The sequence below is a fragment of the Leptonychotes weddellii genome, chromosome 6 (genome assembly GCF_054177405.1).
Source record: "Leptonychotes weddellii isolate Sample4059 chromosome 6, ASM5417740v2, whole genome shotgun sequence".
Lineage (NCBI taxonomy): Eukaryota > Metazoa > Chordata > Mammalia > Carnivora > Phocidae > Leptonychotes > Leptonychotes weddellii.
Window position 1 is genome coordinate 49792485 of NC_138374.1, and position 20843 is coordinate 49813327.

Below are 20843 nucleotides of genomic sequence, written 5' to 3' on the forward strand. Positions count from 1 at the left end.
TCTGCCCTGGCCTTGTCTGTGCCGGGAGGCGGGAGAGGTAGAGGCTTTTCACGCCTGGCTGGATTTAGGACACTCTGGGCACGGGGCCTGCTGACAGCTCAGGGTGGTGGTGCAGGGCAGCAGAGCCTAGAAGCAGAACCCCAACTCACACACAGACTGCGCGTCTTGAATAAAATACACTTATAAAGTCTTAGAGTCATAGCGCTTTTTTTTTTTTTTTCAGTGTTGAGATGCATATGGGGTACTCTGGAAGCACACAGAGAGGCCCTACTCAGTCTTAGGGAGCAAGGATGACGTCCCAGGGCTACTCACATCAGAGCCACATAATGGATAATGCATATTCTCCCGCTAAATTTAGGCCAGCATTCCAGACTTTCAGCTCTGTCCAGCTAAAATATAACGCAAGTCACATAGGTAATTTAAAATTTTCTAGCAGCTACATTTTCAAAAGTAGAAAGAAACAAGTGGAATTAATTTGATATATTTTATTGAATTCGAGATGCCTGACACATTTTTATTTCTACGTGTAACCAATATAAAAATTGGTAATAGTTATCACATTCTTTTTTTTATACTAATTCTTCAAAATCCGGCGTGTATTTTACACTTAAAGTATGTCTCAGTTTGAACTCTACATTTTCAACTGAAATACTTGATCAGTGTTTATAGTTCATACAATTTACCACGGCGAAGTACCTGTGTTGTTGTAAACATTCTAAAAAGTCTTCCAATAAGTAAATCAAGTATCAGGTTCAAAATTTAAATTCAATTTTAAATGGAAATGAATTAAAATTAAATTCTAAAAAAACGAACTAAAATGAAAACTGGAGTTTCAGTTCCGTAGTCACTGTGGCCACGTTTCCAGTGCTCCATGGCCACTTGTGGTCAGGGGCTGCAGCATGGGACGACCCAGATACCGTTTGCTTCCGGCTCACTGCTCATGCGCCCCTTCCCTTCGGCTCCACTGAATGTGCCCGGGTCCCAGCCCTCCTGTCCCTTCACACAGGTGCTCCCTCTCCTCCCTTCCACACGGGTAAGCCTGGCCCCCTTCCCAGCCCCCACCTTGGCCACCCCCACCAGCAGGGGGCGTGGCACGTGCACCCCCACCCTGACCAGTCCCTGACTCTCACTGTGGCCTGTCATTTCCTGTCCCGATAGCCTGCCAGTGCCCTCTGTCACCACATGGAAAGTTGGCAGCAGAGCTGGGACCAAGAGTTCCCCTCCCGTTCCCCAGATCTCATCCCACGCCCCGTCTCCTGCACCCTCCTGGAGCTGGGCCAGACAAGGGGAGGCAGGCACAGCCACGATGTTCTAAGACCTAGAGCTGGGCACTCTCATGCACTTCCTTCTCTAGGGCTTTCCAGCTTTGCCTGCAGAGGGGGACGGCCCACACAGCTTGCTCCCGTCCTTCGGAAGGCTGAACTCAGAAGCAGAGAGAGGAGCAGCGAGGGGCACGGTGGGGGATCACGGGAGGCATGAGGCTCACCCAGAGAGGTGTGGTAGTTCCCCCACAACAACCTTTCCGGGCTTCAGTCTTTCCATCTGTCTAGTGGGATCTTCTCATTCTTTGCAGATGGTGACCTGCGTTGAGCGGGGACAGCAGGGTAGGCATGCCCTACCCAGCACACACCTGCGGCTGCCTCTTGAACACCTGGAGCATTTGCTCAGCCCTGCCCCAGGCCATTGCTACAGATGTCCCATTCAACCCAGAGGGAAGCTGAGGCCCTTTTGTAATGTGTACGCCCCCAGAGCACCACCAGCTCCTCCTCCATCAATTCCCCGTCCAATAAGGACCAACTGCCTCCTTCAGTTCCTTCCCCTTGGGGGACTTTGTGCCCCATTCTGGCCTATGAGCTTATACGGTCTTACCAGCTCCAAACATTGAATGGATGGATCACTGTCTCCAAGCCTTTCAAGAAAACCCTCCCTCTCCCTCTGTCTTCTGTGGGAAGACAGACATATATATATAACAATAGATATGTTTCCTGTGCATTTCCAAACCGGACAGGTCTACTTCATCCCTGGCTGTGCCTCTATCTGTCTCATCCTTCCCCCCCAAAGAAGAGTGACATAAGCATGTTTAGATCTTGCAGTGGAAGCACCCAGCATAATGTCTGGCACATGTCAGGGGCTTGATGAGCCGGAGGAAAGCAGAGACTTGGTCCCCTATGAGTAGGACCGAAGTCCTTGTCCTCAGCATGGATCCTTGAGGCACTGGATGGCAATGCCATAGAAGGATCCAGGGAGGGAGGCAGGGACCTAGGGAGTGTCTCTGACATCACAGCTGAAGGAGTGACTGAATCTTCCCAGAGCCAAGGCCGGTCTTGCCGAGGAGCCCAGAGCCACCTGGCTGCCGTGATGGCTGGCCAGCCGTCGCCAAGGGTGTGGCTGACCCTCCCCGGAGAGGGACACAGCTCCCAGGCGGGAGCACCGGAGCGCTCATTCTCCAGACACGAGGATGGCGAGTAGTTGCTAGAGTCTGGAGGCAGAAGTGTGCCCACCATGTTTAGTTCTTTTTAAAGTTTTATTTATTCTGGGTGGGAAAAAAATAACCCATAATGTCATCACTTCTTTTTTTGGATTATGTAAAACAAGATGTGTTCATTCTCCCTTACTGCTGTCCTCACCCAGCCAGCCACTGCAGACAACCGACGTCCTAACCCCTGTGAGCCATTTCAGGGGGCGCTTCTCCAATCCGAAGATGATGCAGACATGTCATTTATATGAACCTGGTTAAAATACCTATTTGTAAAAACACAATGGGTATATGCTTTATATGGGGATGCAATTTGGTTTTCCACTTAACGTTACCACACTGATACTATTTGAGGTCAGCACACAAAGATCTACGTCACGCTTTGCCACGCCCACCGAGAGGCCTGGGTGAGGGTGTGGATGGTGCCGGGCCCGTGCCCACTGCTGGGAAGGTGCGCGCCGGCAACAGCCTCCGCCCCAGGCTCTCACTCCCTCCCGGATGACCCGCCGTCTTTCCAGGGAGAGCCAGGAGTAGTGAGGTGTAGGAGACTCTCTTTCCTGGAGCTGTGTGCATGAGAGTCAAGGTCCTGCACTTCCAGGCTGGGACCACTAATTAATCCAGGGAACTCAGCACCGAGAGACGAGAATGGTGTTCTCGGGGGGCAGAGTCGGGGCTGGCAATGGCTTACAGAGTACCTTCCGCAGTACCGGCCTGGCCCTGGGCCCAGCTGTCAGCCCAGCTGCTGCAGGCAGATAGAGCTGAGGGTAGGGCTGACCCTCAGTCCTTGAGGGGCCAACGGAGAAACTGCCAGGCCTGGCAGGGAGGCCAGAGGCGCCCCGGGCCCGGTACCCACGCTCCCGGCCCTGGACTTGGATGAGGTAGACGGAGGTGGTGACATCGTGTTGACCTCCCCCTCCAGCGTGCAAGAGGGGGTCCGAGTGGGGTCAGCTGCCTCCTTCCCCCTCCTCCCGCCTGCTTGGAGAACGCCCCTGGGGGCTACCAAGCAGTTGGGGAGGGGATAGGTTAGTGGCATCAAGGGACTTGGGAGGAGGGAAGATGCTATTAAAAAAGTAATTTGTTGTGTGTGTTTTTTCTGATTACAAACCAATGCATATTCATTGTAGAAAATTTGGAAAATAGAGATAAGCACAAAAAGCAAATAAAAAACCCCCTCCTAATCTCCTCATTCAGGGACAGTCACTCACATACCCGGTGGGATGGTTAAGAGCCCAGGCTTGGGGCCTAACTACCTGGGCTTTGCTCCTGGTTCTGCTACTCACTAGCGGTGTGACCTTGGACCTGTGCCTTAACCCCTCTGTAGTTCCCCCCCATCGTTGCTGTGAGGATGAAGGGAATACCCGTAAAGCTCTCAGCACCCACTGAGTGATCACCACAGTTGTGGTAATGAAGCGCCTCTCCACCTCCACCTGGATGGCTGACAGTTTTCTCAAACTTAACCCTGCGAGAACAGCCAAACGTCTGTTTTTCCCCATCTCCTAGCTTTTCCCCATCTCGGGCCACTCTGCCCCCAACACTTGGGTGGCCAGCACCTGGAATTGTCCTTGAGGCCTCTTCTAGATGTCAACTGTCTGCCAGAGAGAGCAGGCCAGAGAGCAGGGGGAGGAGGAGGAAGTGAAGGTGCCTAGGAAGGGGAAATCGAGGAAAGATGGGTGAATAGTGAAGGAAAGAGAGAGACACACGTATTACTTTCCCGCCTGGGGGTGCACATAGGTGTATTCCTCCCCCCAGCTTGGGTCCTCACTGTGGCAGGCATTGTGCACGTGCTGTCCCCCCCGCCCCCCAGCCCCCGGCCCAGGCCGTAGCCCCCACCTCACCATTCTCTCGGTCCCGTCAATAATTTATGGCTTGCAGGGTACAATGACTATCAATAATGCACGGGCAATAATGTTCTACAATCTCACACAATTGTGTTACTCCTGATGTATGCGGGGCTGGGTCCTGGCCTGAGCTGCTCACCCTTCCTCCCCCAGCAGGACCCCCCGGTAGCTCCAGAGAAGAGCCGGGCTGGCCAGGGTGGGAAAGGATGGTGTCAGGCTGGAAGGCCGGCTCTGCCTGCCTCACAGAGTTGCCTCTTCCAGATCCTGCAGCCAGACCAGGCCTCGCCTCAACCCCTCCAGGCAGAGCCTGCCTCTCAGTTCTGGTATTCCGACAGGTAAGGAGGGCCCCCAAAGCCTATGCCAACGGGCACCTGCCAGTTTATTCAGCTCCAATCCCACACCCACTTGCCAATCAGTTTCCCCACCTGCAAAATGGGGCTGCTACCACCCACTGCACCCCTTGCCACCACACTTCGCTGTGGTTTGGGATGCAGGTCTGCTATCGCCTTGGAAAGCTGGGAAAGCATTTTGTAAGCATTCTGCAGAGGAGACACATGACTGAGGGTATACCCTATTGCCCTGGACCAGACACTTTGGAGGCTAGAGAGAGAGAGGGAGAGAACAAAGGAATACACAGATCCTGCCCTCAAAAGCCCTCCTCTGGGGGACGGGCAGGTAATGTCCAGTGAAGGAAGCTGGCTGGGTGTGAGGCTATAGGGAGTAGTGGGGATTGTGGAGAAGTAGAGATGCACATCCCATCTCAAATAGGTGGCTACCACTTGACTACCACAAATGATGTCACATGGGTACATAGGTCTAGCTGTCAAGGAGACGTGCAACTGGGGCTTTCTATGAAAAATCTCTGGATTCTAAATGTGGGGTAAAAATTTAAAATACCGAAAGGATGGGTGCTGGCAAAGCATGTCCATCAGCGGCCCCAGCTACTAGTCTGGCCTACGAAGTGGTAGATTTCTCTGTGTTTTTCCAAGAAAAGAACAATTCTAGTGAGCACAGAGCAACCAAAGGAGCTTTGGAATGGGAACTGGGGACCCTGGTCTAGTCCCGGCCCTGCCCGGTTGTTTGAATCACATGCTTTCTCTTCTCTGGACTCTCATGTCCCCTCTGTACAAGAGGAGTGCTGGACTACATGCTTGATGAGGCTCCTGCCAGCTCTATGGCTAGTGTGGAAATATTCCTAAGTTCCAGACAGGGTGGCAGAGTCTAGGGGCTTGGCTTTCAGCAGATGTAAAGCCAGACAGTTTGGGGTTGGAGAAGAAAGGGCTCAGATGCGCCTCCCGGGAGTTAAAGGAAGGGACAGTAACACACACACACACACACACACACACACACACACACACGTCTCCCCAGGGTCTGTAGGTCACTCTTCGGGTGCGTTCACTCTTTGGAAGCCCTTCACATGTGGGGCCCCCTGAGCCTCTTTGGCCCTTGGTAATGAGGCCCTGCAGACGGGGTATAAGTCAACTGCTCTAGGGCCCCATTCTGTCTAGGGATGAATGCTGCCAACACCAGCATTAGTGGTGGGCCTTCCACCTGCTGAGCTTGTTATTTCACAGTCATGTTGAAGCCTTCCTACAATCCCGTGAGAGGAAAAACAAGCAAAGAGATCCCCCACGTAGGAGAGACTCCTACTTAAGAGGGGGAAAAAATAATAATAAGCAAAAAACTCCTCAGTCTCAGAGAAGTTAAGCAACTTACCCAAGGTCACACAGACAATGGGATGGTGAATGTGAGAGCCATCATTCAAACCTAAGTGTCTCAAGTTCCAAATTTCAATCCCTCACTGCGTTCTTCCTCCCCAAGGCAGGTTTTAGATTTCCGGTTTCCGGCTTCTTATCCTGTCTGGAGTGGGACTGGCTTCCCGTGGGTTGGAGAGGAACAGTGTTATTTCCATGGAGGGAAGCCTGTGCACCATCTGCAAAGCTGGGATGAAGCCACAGGGAGGTCTGGTGGGGCCTTCAAGGTCACTGCCTCCCAAGATCCTCAAGACCACCCTGATGGGGGCAGGGCAGAACAAACGTAGCCATTGCCCAGAGGGGAAGAGTGAGGCCACAGTGGAGCTTTGCCCCCATAGTGGTGGAGCCACTGGGGAAGAACACAGCTCTGGGCACCATCAGCCTGGATTAGGGTCCTGGCTCTGCCAACATCATGACCCTCAGAGCCTGGTCTCCTCCTCCTGGGAGGGCTATTGTGACCATCTAGGCGGATGGCATAGCGGGAAGAGCCTGGCTCATGCTAGGGTCTCAGGAAGCATTTGCGCAACGGAGAAAGAGTAGAAAGAGAAGACAAGTTTCTTGATTACCATTCCATTTCCCTGATGTCTTGGCTGGGGACAGAAACATGGCAGTTGTTAAAAGAAGGTGACCTGCTAGGCTGTTTGATGTGACATACTGGTTTGAAAAAAAACCCAACGTTAGAAAAGGAGACAGAAAGAACAAGAAAGCCGAGGTGAGGCTCTAGTTCCCAGACTCTGAGCGAGGGAGCTGAGGGTGGGGGTTGGATGGGGTGGGGACTGAGGTCTCCTGGGGGAGGGGCCTCCTGGTGGGGCTAGGCCTCAAAGGACTCATCCCAGGCCAGGAGCTAGGCTCTGGCGGGTCAGGCAGGACCGGAAGCAGGGCTGTCCTGGGGCTGGCTGCTTGGGGAGCACCCTGCTGGCTGAGGTGGGGCAGGGAGCCTGAGGACTCACTTTCAAGACCTCTGGTTATTTAAATTGCTCTTTTATTTCTCATCATTCATTTTAGACTCTTTTTACCACTTTATACCGTGTAGTCCCTCATCGATGCCAACTTGATCAGAGTAATGAGTTAATAACCCAAGTGAAGGTTCGAGGTCTAGCCTAATTAGGGGGAGCAGGTGAATTAGCACTGATGAGGCCCAGAGAGGTGATGCCACGTGCTCAGGTCACACAGCAAAATGGAGGCTTGAATGCTGAAGGGTACACCCCTCACCACATGCCCTGCACAGCCCCAGGCCCGTAGTCCTCAGGTAGTTCCTCTGACAGCCCCGTGGGCAATTGTATTTTTTCAGGTAAGCCTCTCGTGGGAGGAGCACCCTGGGGTCCTGCCTCCACACCTGCGGCCTGGCCCTCCTGCAATATTAATCTGGCTCTTATCAATGTTTCAGCTGCTTTCTATCCCACATCACCCCTGCTACTGTTTTCTCACATTTGAGCTCACGATCATGAAAAATAGATGTGTTTACTCCACCCGCCCTGACGCTTTTCCCCAGGTTTGGGACTTAGCAGGAGGTGATCTTGCTCAAATGTTCTCCCAATCGTCCCCTTCCTTGGCCCCTGTGCACCTCCTGCAAAGGATACTGACTGTATCTTATTCAGGGCCCTGCTTCCACTTTTTCAAAGCCCGCTCCTTCACATGCACTGGAGTCCTGGGCAGGCAGGATGAGCCGTCTGTGCCCACTGGGCTCAGAGACGCTAACCCACCTGCCTACGGCCACACCAGAGATTTTTAATGGTTTCGAAGGGGCAGGAGTCAGCATTGACAGTCGTCATCCTCTGATCTTTGTGTCCTCCCAAACTGGCGTCTCCTGACAGGATGGGCTCCTGAGACCAAGCCCTTTTTGTTTTTTTTAATCACATGATACAAACAGTAAAATCTAGGAGGGAGAGAAGAGGCAGGAGGAAGCTGAAGCTGCTGCGGCTGGTACTCAGCTTTGATACGGAGCGCCCCTCCTCAGAGACCTTCAATGGCTCCCCACTGGCCGTGAAGATAGAGCCAATTTCCTCAGCTGGGCAAGGAAGGCCCTTAGCAAAACTGGGCCCGACCCACATTTCTACTCTCTGTCACTCCTGCCCCGCCAGTAGTCACATGGGGTGGTCTCACCTTTCCAAGACCCCCATCTGCCCCTGCTTCTCCCTTGCACTGGAACTGCCCATCTCTGCTCGTCTCTTTGGGAATCTTTTTCCTCCTAATCTAGACCAGTGATTCTCCAAGTAACCAATCAAGGATTCTGCCCCCAGAGAGTCTGCTTGCACTGGTCTGGGATGGAGCCTGGGCGTCGGTGTGACACGTGGTCCACTGTAAGCGCCAAATAAATAATAAAACACACAGTCTGCAATTTTCCTCAGAACGAGCCTAGCTGGGGTAGGGAGAATACGTTTCCAAAGCTGGATTTTGCATCAAAGTATCACCCTTTCCCCTGGAAAGCTGGTGTGCCTGTTTTCCAGAGCTGGGGAGATGGCTTGCCTCACAAGGACTGGGCTGGCCTTCCCCTCTAGCTGCCTTTCCTTCTCTTCAGGTTCCGGTGTGGAAGGACCCACAGAGGGCAACAGGAGGGGCTCCCCCCTGCTGCTTGCCTTTGCCCATTTTCCTCTCACTACCCCCAGGCAACAAAGGGCTGCATCTTTTCCTGCCACCTCCCGGCACCCAGCACAGTACCCACCACACGACAGGCACTCAGCAAATGTTGGCCCAACTAATAGCAGATGTGGTCCAACCCTGCAAGTGACTTACCCACGTCCCGGGGTGCTGGGGGCAGAGGTGGGCCTAGGAACCACCTGCTCTAATTTCCCGAGTGTGCTCCCCATATCCCCCACACCCTCTTTTGCTTGTCTTCTCCCTTCTGCCATGACTCCGTTCCAGGAGGCCCAGCACTGCCTTCCTGTTCCCAAGAGATATCAGTAGCCCCTGGCTGTTTGTGGAGTTAGGGACCCAAAGGCCTTCAAACCCAAGACAGGCCACTCTCTTATCTAACCCTGAGGAATCAACCCCAAAGCATTAAAACTCCTCCTATAAATCCAGCTCCCCACCGTATCTTCATGAAAGGGGGAGACACAGGCCCTTTATATCTCCAGAAACTCTAGAACAGCAGTTTTCAGTGTGTGGGCCTCACACTCACAATATTGGTACCACTTGGAAACACGTTTGAAATGCAAATTCTTGGGTCTTCTCCCAGACCCACTAACTCGGAAACTCTGGGGATGGGGCCCAGCAATCTTGCTTTAACAAGCCTTCCAGGTGATTCTAATATATGTGAAAGGGCATGAGAACCACCGTTCTAGAAGAGGCAGGGTCAGAGCCCTATAAAAACCGCTAGGCAGATCCTCATTTGGGCTGAGAGATGAGTTTGTTGCCCGCTAGGCTAACCGGGACTTTCAGGGAACATCTCTCTGCCCCCCAGAGTGCTAGGCTGATAGCAGGTCTCCGGTGAGGGGCTGAAGTGCTCTGAGTGAAGATGATAGCCCTCCCTTGCTCCACGGCCAATGGGTGAGGAGCATGACTAGCTGGGGCTGAAGAGGACTCCTGGCTCTAGGATGGCCATGACCTAGATATATGCACACTGAAGATAAAGACGCGACTGAAGCCTCAGACCGTGGGACTTGGTATCCTGACAGCAGGGGCTGAAGGCTGCCTCTCTAGGTGATGTGCTTGCTCTGGGCTGGGAGAAGACTGGGCCTGGTGCCTGGCTGTGCCTCTCCGAGTTGGACTGGGGACAAGGACTCCGGGGGCACCCTGAGGACCGGTCTGCTCTCCGTGGTGTTACCTGCCGGCCATCACTCGGGATGGGAGGCTGCCAGCCTGCACACAGGTGCCAAGGGGTGTGGGTCCTGCCTCTGTCCGCACCCTGCCCCCCTCCCACATTGCTCTGGTTGGATGGGACCTGGCAGCCCCTCTTAGGGGAGAGGGTTTCTGAGGTTGCTGTGCTCAGAGGAGAGGAGGTGGAGATGCCCAGCCCCTCAGCCACCTTGGAAGAAAGTACGGCAGAGATGAGCAAGCCCTAGGGTGCAGCTGTGCAGGGTTCCCACCTGATGAAGGCAGACGTAGGAAGGAGAAAGGCAGTTGGAGCTTGGGCTGGGAGAGAGCCTGCCGCTGGCTACAGTGTATGGCTGGGACAGGCCCCCAGAAGTGGAGGGGGCGGTTGCTGGGTACGGTCTCTGGCCAGCCCTGGACTCTGGGTGCATGGGGCTGACTGACCCCCCCTAAGGAGGGCTGGGCCAGTCCAGATGGCTGGCTGGGGAAGAGAGGCAGTCTTGACGTTGGCCACTGCAATGAGACTGGTGTTGGGCCCTGCATTCCTGTTCTTTAAAGGGCTGCCATTTACTGCTGCTTCAGGTGTCAGAGTCCTGTCCCAGGCAGGATCCCAGAGGATGCCACTGTTGTACCTGGGGCCACACTTGGGCCTGGCTGGTGGAGCTAAACCCTCTCTGAGCAGGGCTGGGTTCTGAAAAAGGAGATCTGTGTCTTTGAGCAGCTACTTGGCTTGTTAAGGAGCTGATGGTTAGGTGGTCCTGGAATTCCCCAGCAGTCTGTTTCACCTGAACCCCCTCGGGTCTGTCCTGAAGACCCCCATCTGGCACCGGTCTGGTGTGGCCTATGGCTCAGGAAGGAGCTGATGAGCAAAAGCTCAGCACATCTGTGTAGGCACTAGGAGCCTTGGTGCTTGAAATGAGGGGCTCTGTGGAGCCCCAAGTCCCAGGTGCACGTCTCCTGTGTGGGAGCCCCAGTCTTGGATTATCTGCTGCTCCAACATCCAGGCTTAGCTGCGTGGGCTCAGTACACTGGGGCTGGCCAAGTGCCCCAATCTGTTCTCCAGTGCCATCTGGGGAAGATGAGCTTGTGGCCAGGGAGGCCCTGAAGCTTAGAAGTGTATCCTGTTGGCCTGAGGATTTCTTATTCTGCGATTGAGGCCAGGAAATGTCCCCCAGGTGGATATACTGAGGATCTCCTTGGGCTGTGGCTTTGAAGGAACGCCTCTGATCTAAAACCAGAGGGCTTGACAGAGGAGACTAGGCCACAGGGTCCCCAGCGCTGAGGTTTACAGTTGTGTTTGCAGTGCCCTGTCACAGCCCTGGCCAAATACATCAGCCTCCTTGGCAGGAGAGCCTTCAGATGCTGGATGGGGGTCTATCACCCCCTTCCCCAGGTCTCAGGTGTCCAGCCAGGGCAGGTCCTCTGACTGCCGGGAAGGAGAAAATGGCTCTGGGTTCCCAGGCCGTGCCAATGGGCTACAGTGGTGTTTCGGTGGACAGTGCCCTGGGAAAGCTCATAAGCTGGGGCTTGGGATCCTGGAATGAGCTCCTGAGAGGACTGTCTGGCCGCAGCTCCCCCCAACCCCCCCCACACCCAGTGAAGGTCATGTGGTAGAAACACCCTCCAGCCATCCCCCTGGGCCTCTGAGGCTTCCTCCTCCAGGAAGCCTGATCCTGGCCCTGACCAGTACCAGTGCCAAAGATGAACAGGGCTGGCCTGCTCTGCGTGAGGCCTCTGGTCTAGCAGGGGAAGCACCTGTGAGCAGGATACTAGCTGTTGGGGGAGGGAAGGCCTAAGTGTCCTCCACGTGGAGTAGAGAGGAGGTGGGTAGCACTAGGAACATGGGCTGCAGGTGGGAAAAGCGTGTTCTCTCCCTGGCAGCAGTGAAGGGTGTTAAGGCCCCCTCCCCTCGCTGTGAAAAGCGGCCAGGCTGTGGGGGATGCAGAACCTAGCTAAGGCCCCGCTGGGGTCTGTCTAGAACAAGAACTAAGGACTAGGGGAGTGGGTAGACCATACGTGAAAGGACAAGTTATGGCAAGGGGAGGAGTGAGGCTGTTCCCAAACTAAGGGCAAGCAGCAGGCTTAATGGCCTCAAATGTCTTGAGGGTGCCCCTCCTGAGCTGGCTAAGCAGACCCTTCAGCCGGGCTGCCCTGGTCCTCCCAGGCTCGGGTCTGTAGTGGGGGCCCCCACGATCTGGGCTGCTCTCCTCGCACTACCCATGGCTGTCTCCGTAACTGCTATGAGGAGTCGGGGCTCCTGCTTTGGTCCAGGACCAGCCCCTCTGACCGTAGCATTGCTGTGATGAGCCCTTGCTCAGGTGTCTGGATGTAGTCTCGACCGTTCCCTGGCCCTCCCTCGGGAGGCATGGCCTCAAGCAGGTGTAACTCTGTGTGGACCCGGGGAGCTGCTTCCCGGCTCTGTGCTCTGGAAGGTCGCCGCCTCCAGATGTTTCCTCACCTCCACCCAAAGCCGCCACGGTGGGAGTCTGATTTTGCTCCTGTGTGTGTGATCTGCCTTCTTCCAGATTCTGACCTCATAGTAAAGTAAGAAGATATCCTAGCCAACTCCCCTCTGGCTTGGGTCTTCCTTCTCTCTTCCCTCCTTGTGGCCAGGTTCGTTGTCTTCAACATCTCTGCCTCGGGATGTTTCCCTCCAGATACTTCCGTTTTTCTGAGCGGTCTCCCTGGATCTTGGCCTGTCCATCTTCCAGGTCTTAGCTTCTCTATCTACTCTTGCCCTTCTGGGAGATTCTTCAACGTGGACCTCAAGTTACTGTTGTGTGTTGCTTAGGGGAGTCCATTCTGTGATCTGTTGTGTCCTTTGTTAACTATTTTCATCTCTAATATAGCTCCCACCATTAAAAACCCCTGCTCTCTGGAATCTGATCTAATTAACCATTTTGACCTAGTTGAACTCCTTGTCCCTGGTGGTGGTGGCTACTTCTGGCAAGGTCTGTGGGTGGGCAGGGGAGGTCAGACGCTCAAAGGGCTCACCGAGCTGGGGTGGGTGGCCGGTGGGAAGGAAAAGCACCCCAGGATGGAGAAACCCAGGTGTTGGGAACCCAGTGAACCCTCCTCCACCCCACCCAGGCCTTCTTAGGGCAAGGCCTGCCAGGCAGAAGGGCCTTAGGCCATGGGGAGAAAGTGGCAGAGCAGGGGCGAGGGGGGGGAAGGTTCTCTTGCCAAGCAATTCCCCACCTGTTCTCTTAGCTCAGAGCTTCTGCCAGGTCCTGATTTTATTCCTGGAGACACCTGGCCCAGAGGAGAGAGTTGCTGCAGGCAGGAGGCAGGCCCTGTCCCAAGGTAAAAGGGGGAGCAAAACTCAAATGACCTTGGTTCCTGACCTCTGCAGTCAGTAGGCTGCCTCCTGCCCTGGAGGAGAGCTAGCCCAACAGGTCCAAACAGCCCCCACACTGAGGGTGCTCATCTTTGTTCCTTCATGGTCCTTCATCTTTGTGGGCCTGATCCTGGAACGAGGAGCTAGCAGCTGTGATCTATGTTCTTAGAGCAGGAATGAGACCCAGCTCCTTGTTGCTTTCCTAAAGGAGTTCAAGAAAGAATTACACGACGTGACTGTGCTGGTTGTGGCCTTCCTGGCCTTCCTAGCAAGTGGAAACTAACCAGATATGTAATATGAATGTATTAAGAGGTCCACCTTGAAATTCCTAAGTCCTCGCTGCTTTGCTGTACTACCTTTTCAATCATATTTTTAGAAGGTTTTCTTGTCTGCCTGCCTCACTGGTAAGGCTGTCTACCCTTGATCCTAAGGTCTGTCTTTTCCTTGCTTTATTCCCATGTTCCAATCTTTACTTACTAGAGTATTGAGTTGTGGGGATATCCAGACCCACTCCTGGTATCCTCACAGCCAAATGCAAAGACTGGCCAATGGCTGATGTTGGGCCAGTGGAAAAGCCCAGAAAGAACACCATATAGGGCTTGTCTGTACAGCCAGGTCTAGTTCTTTGGAAGATGCAAATTCCTTCGCAAGAGCCAAGGGACTTAAAAACAGCCTTAACTGTTGAAAGCCTACTACAGTCTCTTGTGTCAAAAGACCTGTTGAGGTTCGTCCGGGTCGTCCAATCCTGGAGGGAGGAGCCATTCTAGTAACTGGCTAATCGAATATTCAACTTAGTGTTACGCAGGGATTGCTGAGTTCACGCTAGCTTTTTTTCAGCTTTGGTTACACAGGCCTACTACTTCCTCTGAATCGTGACCCTTCTGACTCTGGACCTTTCCTGTGAACCTCATTCCTTCTATATGCTTGGGGTTCCATCTGAAATCCCTTGCCTTTTGGCTTAATTTGCCACGGTATTTAGTGCAGGTCAGCTGGTGACTTTTTCAGCTTTTGTCTATCTTTATATCATGTTAAGTATTGAAGGAGCTTTGTCAGCCAGAGTTCTGGGTTGCTGTTTTCCCTGTAGACTGTAAAGATGTTCCAGCCTTCTGGCTTTTCTTGTTTTTGAGAAATCCATCACGAACCTTCATGGTCTTTTCCTTCTTGACTGCTTCTGGGATTTATCTCCATGATTATCAAAATTGTTGTGCCTGCACTTTTAATCTGCTTGAAGTTTGAACTTCTTAGATCTCTGGGCTTGTGTCTTATTTGGGAACTTCTTGGCACTTCCAAACTTTTGTCCTAGTCTCTAGAGTCTGACTACACTTGATAGATTGCACAAGTCCCTGCTCTGGGCAACAGATGACTGGAGTCTTGAAGGCAGTTTCAACTCTAGGTTTTGCTCAACCTCTCACCCTGAGCAGGAGGCAGTGAAGTTTCTAATACGAAGGACAACAGGTGGGAAGCTTTGCCTTGAGCTGGGGCAGCTGCTTTGGGACCTGGAGGGTACAGTTAACTAGCAGGTATCTCCCACCGTGGGAGGGCATGAAGGGAAACCACACCGGCTCTAGGCTGATGCCAGTGCCTCTAGAGACTGGAAGGATTGATCCCTTATCTACCCGTTTCTGCTTCACAGACAACCTCGAGGAAACAGGTGGGATAAACACTATATACTTTGTGGGACTTGGAGTCTTGACCTGGAGAAAAACTAAGGTCCCTCATCCAGACCTTGTGGTTGCTTTTCTGGGGAAGGGGCCAGAGGGCAGTATTGGTTATCAAGATCAGAAAGGTGTCCTAGATTAAGTCAGGGTGGATTGCTATCCAGCAAAATGTAAGCCACCTGAACCTCCTGGTCCCTCTCTGTGGGTGTCTGTACTGGTCAGAAGATGTTCCTGCACATGTGCCCCTCCTAGGCTCCGGTTATGTTAAGGACTAACCCACAGGCTCACAAACATCGGGCCACTACCTGGAGCTCCTAAGTCTGTTCCCTAACCCCTAGTCACAGCCACCTGATGCCTATTCAGGAGGCCCCAATCCATCACTGTCAGCTGCCTTTTGCTTTCAATACCCGAAGGAAGAAAGTTGGCTTTTCTTTTTGCCTGTTCTTGGTGAACAGGCTGGGTTTACTTAACCTCCTATGCTGCTGAAACTTCTAATTCTTGCCTGGTTTCTCTTGAATCTTCCATCTTAAGAATTCCTAGTTTTTTTAAAGTCTGATCTTAGGTGAATAAGATGCGGCCCTCCTGACAAGAAGGGTGAATTCCTGTGGCAAAGTATAGGTATTTGGGCGGGGGAACGCAGGTTAAACTGTTAGCTAAGACTTCGGGTTCTCTTGGTGATTCTGGACTGTCTGGTCCTCCCTTGCTTTGACCAGGGGCTGTGGGAAGAAAGACAGGGTCTAGCTGGGGCCATTGAGTAGGCAGGGCATGAGGCAGAGTACCTGGTTTACCTGTTGATAACTCGACTGGCCTTGGAGAGGGCAGCTGGGCCTCCCCTGCTTCCCCATACAGGGGAGGAAGCTTCAGGAAGGGGCTAACAAGCCTAGGGCAGCTGGCTATCTAGAATAATCCTCCGTGTAAGAGTCCTTATGAAGAAAAGTGGCAGATCTGTGCTTCTAATAGCTCCTTGCCTTGAACTAAGGGCATTGGGACACGCTGGAACTGGCAGTGATCCTAAGGTTCTGGGAGCTCAAGAACACCCTGCAACTATGGGGAAAGCAACAAGTGCAGGGATCCAGGGCCTAGCATGCTCCCCTTTCCTCCTGAGAGAGCAGGCTGGCAGAAGAGGGGCCAGCACCAATGCAAACCAGAAGCTAAGGCTTGGCAGGGAAGCCTGGCTGCTCCCCATGTGCAGCCAGAGAAATAGTGATTTGTAGAGAATGGAGAATCATCTGGAGTTCTGCCTGTTGGCTCTGGATAGGACCTGAGGATAGAGTAACTGATGTGTGGCTGGTCTAGGAGCCCCTTCACTCTGAACACTTTGCCCTTAAATCTGGGGAAGAAGACTCTAAACACCTACTAGTCAGGAATTTGGGTCCTTTTTTTTTTTTTTTTTTTAAATACAAAGCCTTCTACCATTCTTCTGTTCCTGCTCTTGATCACCAGTGTTTCTTCTTAATCCTTGGGGTTTCATCTGTGTACATTATTCCTCTGCTCTGGCATGTTGCCTTTTTCCATTTGAGCCCTTAACATGTTAACCAGTGATCTTGAACTCTGTATCTGATAAATCTGTCTCCTATCTGAATCTGATACCGGTGCTCACACTCCAGATTGTGTGGCATGTCTTCTTGGCATGCCATGTAAGGGAGTGGTGGATGGTGAAAGTAGGAGCTGATATAACTAGGCTGGGCCATACTTACCCGGGGGTAGCTGTGGGGGCCAGAGGACTTGGTTTCCTCTAATCCTTCTCTACTGTTCTTCAGTTTCCCTATGCACTCCTTTTTAAATAGGGTCTATGTCTTGTGGCTCTCCATTGTAAGCCACTCTCCACTAGAGCCCTGTGGGTGTAGGGGTAAGGTGTAGGGGCGGGGAGCATTGTATGGTCCCAGGATTAAGTTTCAGAACTTCTAGTGGGCCTGAGTGCCTAGGCTGAACTTCAGAAGTATAGTGTGGCCTCCCCTCCCCTAGGAGGGGAAGCCTAGAAGGGCTGGAGCTGGCCAACTAGACTTCTCTTGGGTCACGTAAGACTCTGATAATGGAGCTGTCCTTGGAAGACCGGCCTCTGTCATGGAGGTTGCTTTGTGCATATCTCAAAGGTAACTCTTCCCTTCCACTGACCTGAAATGAGGGTGTGTGTGTGTGTGTGTCTCCTTCATGAGAACCTGGTGGTATTTCTGGAGGTAAAACTCCACAAAACCCTACAGGGCCCCCTACTACTGCAGCCCCTAGAATTTCTCACTTCAAGCTAGTCCAGCAATTCGGCCTCTAGCAAGCTGCCAAAGGGTTTCTACCAGTTCTAGTAGCTTCTGCAGGGAAGTCGTTCTTGGCGGTGATTCTGTATCTGTCTCCATGTCATGGGGTGGTGGTTTGCATTCTGGCCCTAATTGCCTAGTAGGCCTAAGGATTTGTTGACTTTGCTCAGCGTTTTTCTTGCGTGAACAACCGTGACCTCCAAGCTCTTCACCTGTTACAACTGGCTTTCATCTGAATAGCTTTCTCTCAGCTGGTCCCGGAGCATGGTATGCGGCAATTCTACCCTTCAATTGTGGAGGGCGCAGGCAGTGAAAGGACCCTGGCTGTCTCTGGCCTCTTGTGGTAGAGCTGGCCTTCTAGGTCTGAGCTGAAGCCATAACTGTGTGACAGGACCTGTGGCTGAGGCTAAGTGCAGCCAGGAGATGAGGTTTCCTTCTTCCCTGCCCCTAGTGTAGGTTGGGGCTCTGCCTCGTGTACAGCATACTGTGAACCCTGGAGCCCTCACAGCACTTGCCTGGCTCGTTCCTAAGAGGAGGTTGCACACTGGGGGAGGCAAGCTGTCTCCTTCCCACTCTGGCTCTGCCAGGTACCTAGCTCCATTGCCACCTTATCTTTTTTTTAAAAGAGGGCTTTGGGTATGTTCTTTTCTCTATGACCTTGTGTTTGGAATTCTAACCTCTCCGGACACTGTGGGGAAGAATGATCTCCGTTGGTAGGAGGAATTCCCCATATGTTCTTGGCTGGAGTTGGCTGCCTTGGTTTGGTTTCTTCAGAGGACCTGCTATTCCCTGCTGACCCGGTGTTTTCCTGAATTCTGGATGAGTTCCCTAAACATAGAGGACAAACTAGTAACTCCAGGGACTCGGTGACTCAAGCTGATAAATAGGTAGAAGACTTTCTTGCCCATGGTGCACATGAATTTGTTTTGGGGTCTTGCTCCTTGGAACAGAGTGGTATTGTCTGGATTACTTCAGCTATGTCCACTTAAAATAGCTAGCTCTTTCTAGATGCTTGTGGAAGCTTCAGGAATGTACGCCATCAGGAGAACCTCCAGTACCAAACAAGTGATCTGATGACCTGTGACCCTGGAACGTTGGGCCTGGGTCTGTAGAGATTGGATACGTTTCTCCAGAGCCTGATCAGTGAGCATGGCTGTCTCTTGACCTGTGTTTTGGTCATGGGCAAGGCCAGCAGCGTCTCTGAGGCTTGCTGTGTCCTTGACACCTTGGAATAGCAGGGATTCCCACCTTCCTCTGCTGGGGTGGGAAATAATTAGAAGCTCGTATCTGGGGGCGGAAATCCCTATGCTGGGGGGAGTGGGTTATCCTGGAGAGTGGTTAGAGTGTGTATGTACATAAATGATACTGTGCATCTGTCTCCTCTGGTCACTTCTGTGAATTTCTCATGCTGTTGCTATAGAAGTCCAGGTGGTAAGCGCTAATAGCGTAGCCCGCCATTCAGTGCAGATCACCTGTTTATGCTTGATTGACTCTGCTGTGAGGACTGGAGCACCTCTAAATGTCTTCGGTGTTTGAGATCTGAGGTATGTACCTAACCTTGGAATGCCTGGGCATAGGTGTACTCGGTGTCACTAAGGGCTACCATTCATCAGAGCACAAAGTGTTCTTACCTCATGTATCCCCAACACACCCTTCGTGATCAGTAAAAGATGACCACTAGAAACTTATTTCTGACTAAAACAGGCTACCAGATCTCTCAGTCCTTTCCTGAACTACCTGTTGCGGTATTTAATCTCTCCTACTAGCATTCTCCTCTCCGTTGGTAGGAGGAATTCCCCATATGTTCTAGATCTTGTCCCTTCTGTAAATGCTGCTAATCCTTTTCCAGTCACCAGTGTAATCTTTATGGCCAATAAAGAATAAGCCCTAAATATTCTCGTTCCATCACTCATGACTTGTTAGTACCCTCCAAGTCAAACATTTTTTTCCTACTAGCTTTAACACTTAGTACAGAACTTCAAATGCCTACAAAAGTAGGGTATCCCACTAACTCTTAAGTTCTTGTGGAACTAACTGCTGGTGCTCCTACTCCCATCCTCGGGCCATAACCATTGCTGTGGTCAATGCCGGGCTTCTCTCCTGGCCTCGATCAAGTCTGGGGTATATGCCAACAATCTCAGACTTTCCAGAGTTCTGTCTCAAGCATGCTAAATTTATGCTTCTAGGACTTTCCCGAAATGCCATGTTTGAGCTACAGATTTGCTTCTGTTTCTGAACTCTAAGAACTTGATATCCTAGGGCTTCAGGACTTAGCTTTTCTAGAAAGTATTAATATGTCAAGTAGGAGTTCAATTAGACATGTATCCCACTTGTAGGGAGGGATGCATAAATCTGACTTTTCAAAACACTGTTAGATTCTACTTCACTGTGTCCAAAGACCTAAAAATGTATGCCTGTTTTGTCCATTTTTTTATGCCCTTATTCAATCTCTGAATGTGGTGGGCTATAAGTCTCTTCAATTGGTAGAGTAACTGGGGGCAGGGTGGAAGGTGGCAAGGAACTGAATCTACTTTTTCAAGCCATCAAGACAAAACCCCCAGTCTCCTGGAGAAAGCCTGATCTAGAGGTGTCAAGATCTACTTAGTGACTGAAGGTTAATGTAACAAGTCTATTTATGCAGCCCTTAATTCCTACCACTTGAACTGCCAGCTCTCAAGTGAGCTAATCTTGTGAGTACCTAGCCAGTAGCTAACTTTTGGAATTAACCCCTAAGTTTAAAATTGTTCTAGTGAATAAGGCTGCAGGGGCTGTGGGATGGCAGTCCCTCCCATGCCTGTGTGTTCAGGCGTGGTATCTTCACAGCCTGCTAATAACTGAACCTTCACTTTGGAAATACTTAGTGGTGAGAGGCTTAGGGAAACCGTAAGAGACTGCTTAACAGCAAATGAGGGCAATCAAGTTAGCTAAGGATGTTAAAGTTTGGGGTCACCATTCCTTCCAGCCTGAATTAGCTGTTGGCCAGTTTCTGTTCCTTGTCCGTTAAATGCAAAGATCACTTGGACTTGCATATGGTCACATTTCAAATGCAATATCCTTCCTGTCTGGGGTCAGGTGAGCTCTAGCTTGTTCTAGAAGAGAAAACTTAGATAATTATGTTGCTAATTTTTTTTTTTTAAATGGCTTCTTTTCCCTTAGAACATAGGTTGGCGAACTTTTTCTATGAAGGTCTGGATAGCAAACATCTTAGGTTTTGTGTGCTAAGGGGCAATAATTGAGATTGTACTAATGAGAGCTTCACAAGACTTAGAAAATTGACCTCTGTGCAAAAGCTTTGTATAGGTTTACTCAAGAAAACAGAACTTCTTGTCTCTGGAGGTGGGGTTTCAAAGTTTGTGGTCCCCACCAAATCGACTGCATTACATCAATGCTGGTCTGTAACAATTAGGTTTTTTACTTCGAAAAATCTTCCATAGAAAGATTATTACCAAATACTGCTATCTTGTTAGCAGACCTGTATTACAAGATCATACTCAATCAGCTTTGCTTTATACCAATAAAAGCATCAGCTGAACTACCTTAGGAATAGGAAGAATAGGGGTCAGGGGCATGCTTAATATGGGCAGTAAAGACAGGGATAAGGTCAGAAATAAATCCACCCCACTCAAGGACCCAAGTGGATTGCCTATGTCCATCTACAAATACAACTTCACTCATTAGGTTGACAATAAAGACCGATAATGAAACCAGTATTGGTGAAGAGGTAGGGGGAGCCAAGTAGTGAAACTACAGGATGGTATAGCTGTTAAACAGTTGTCCTATG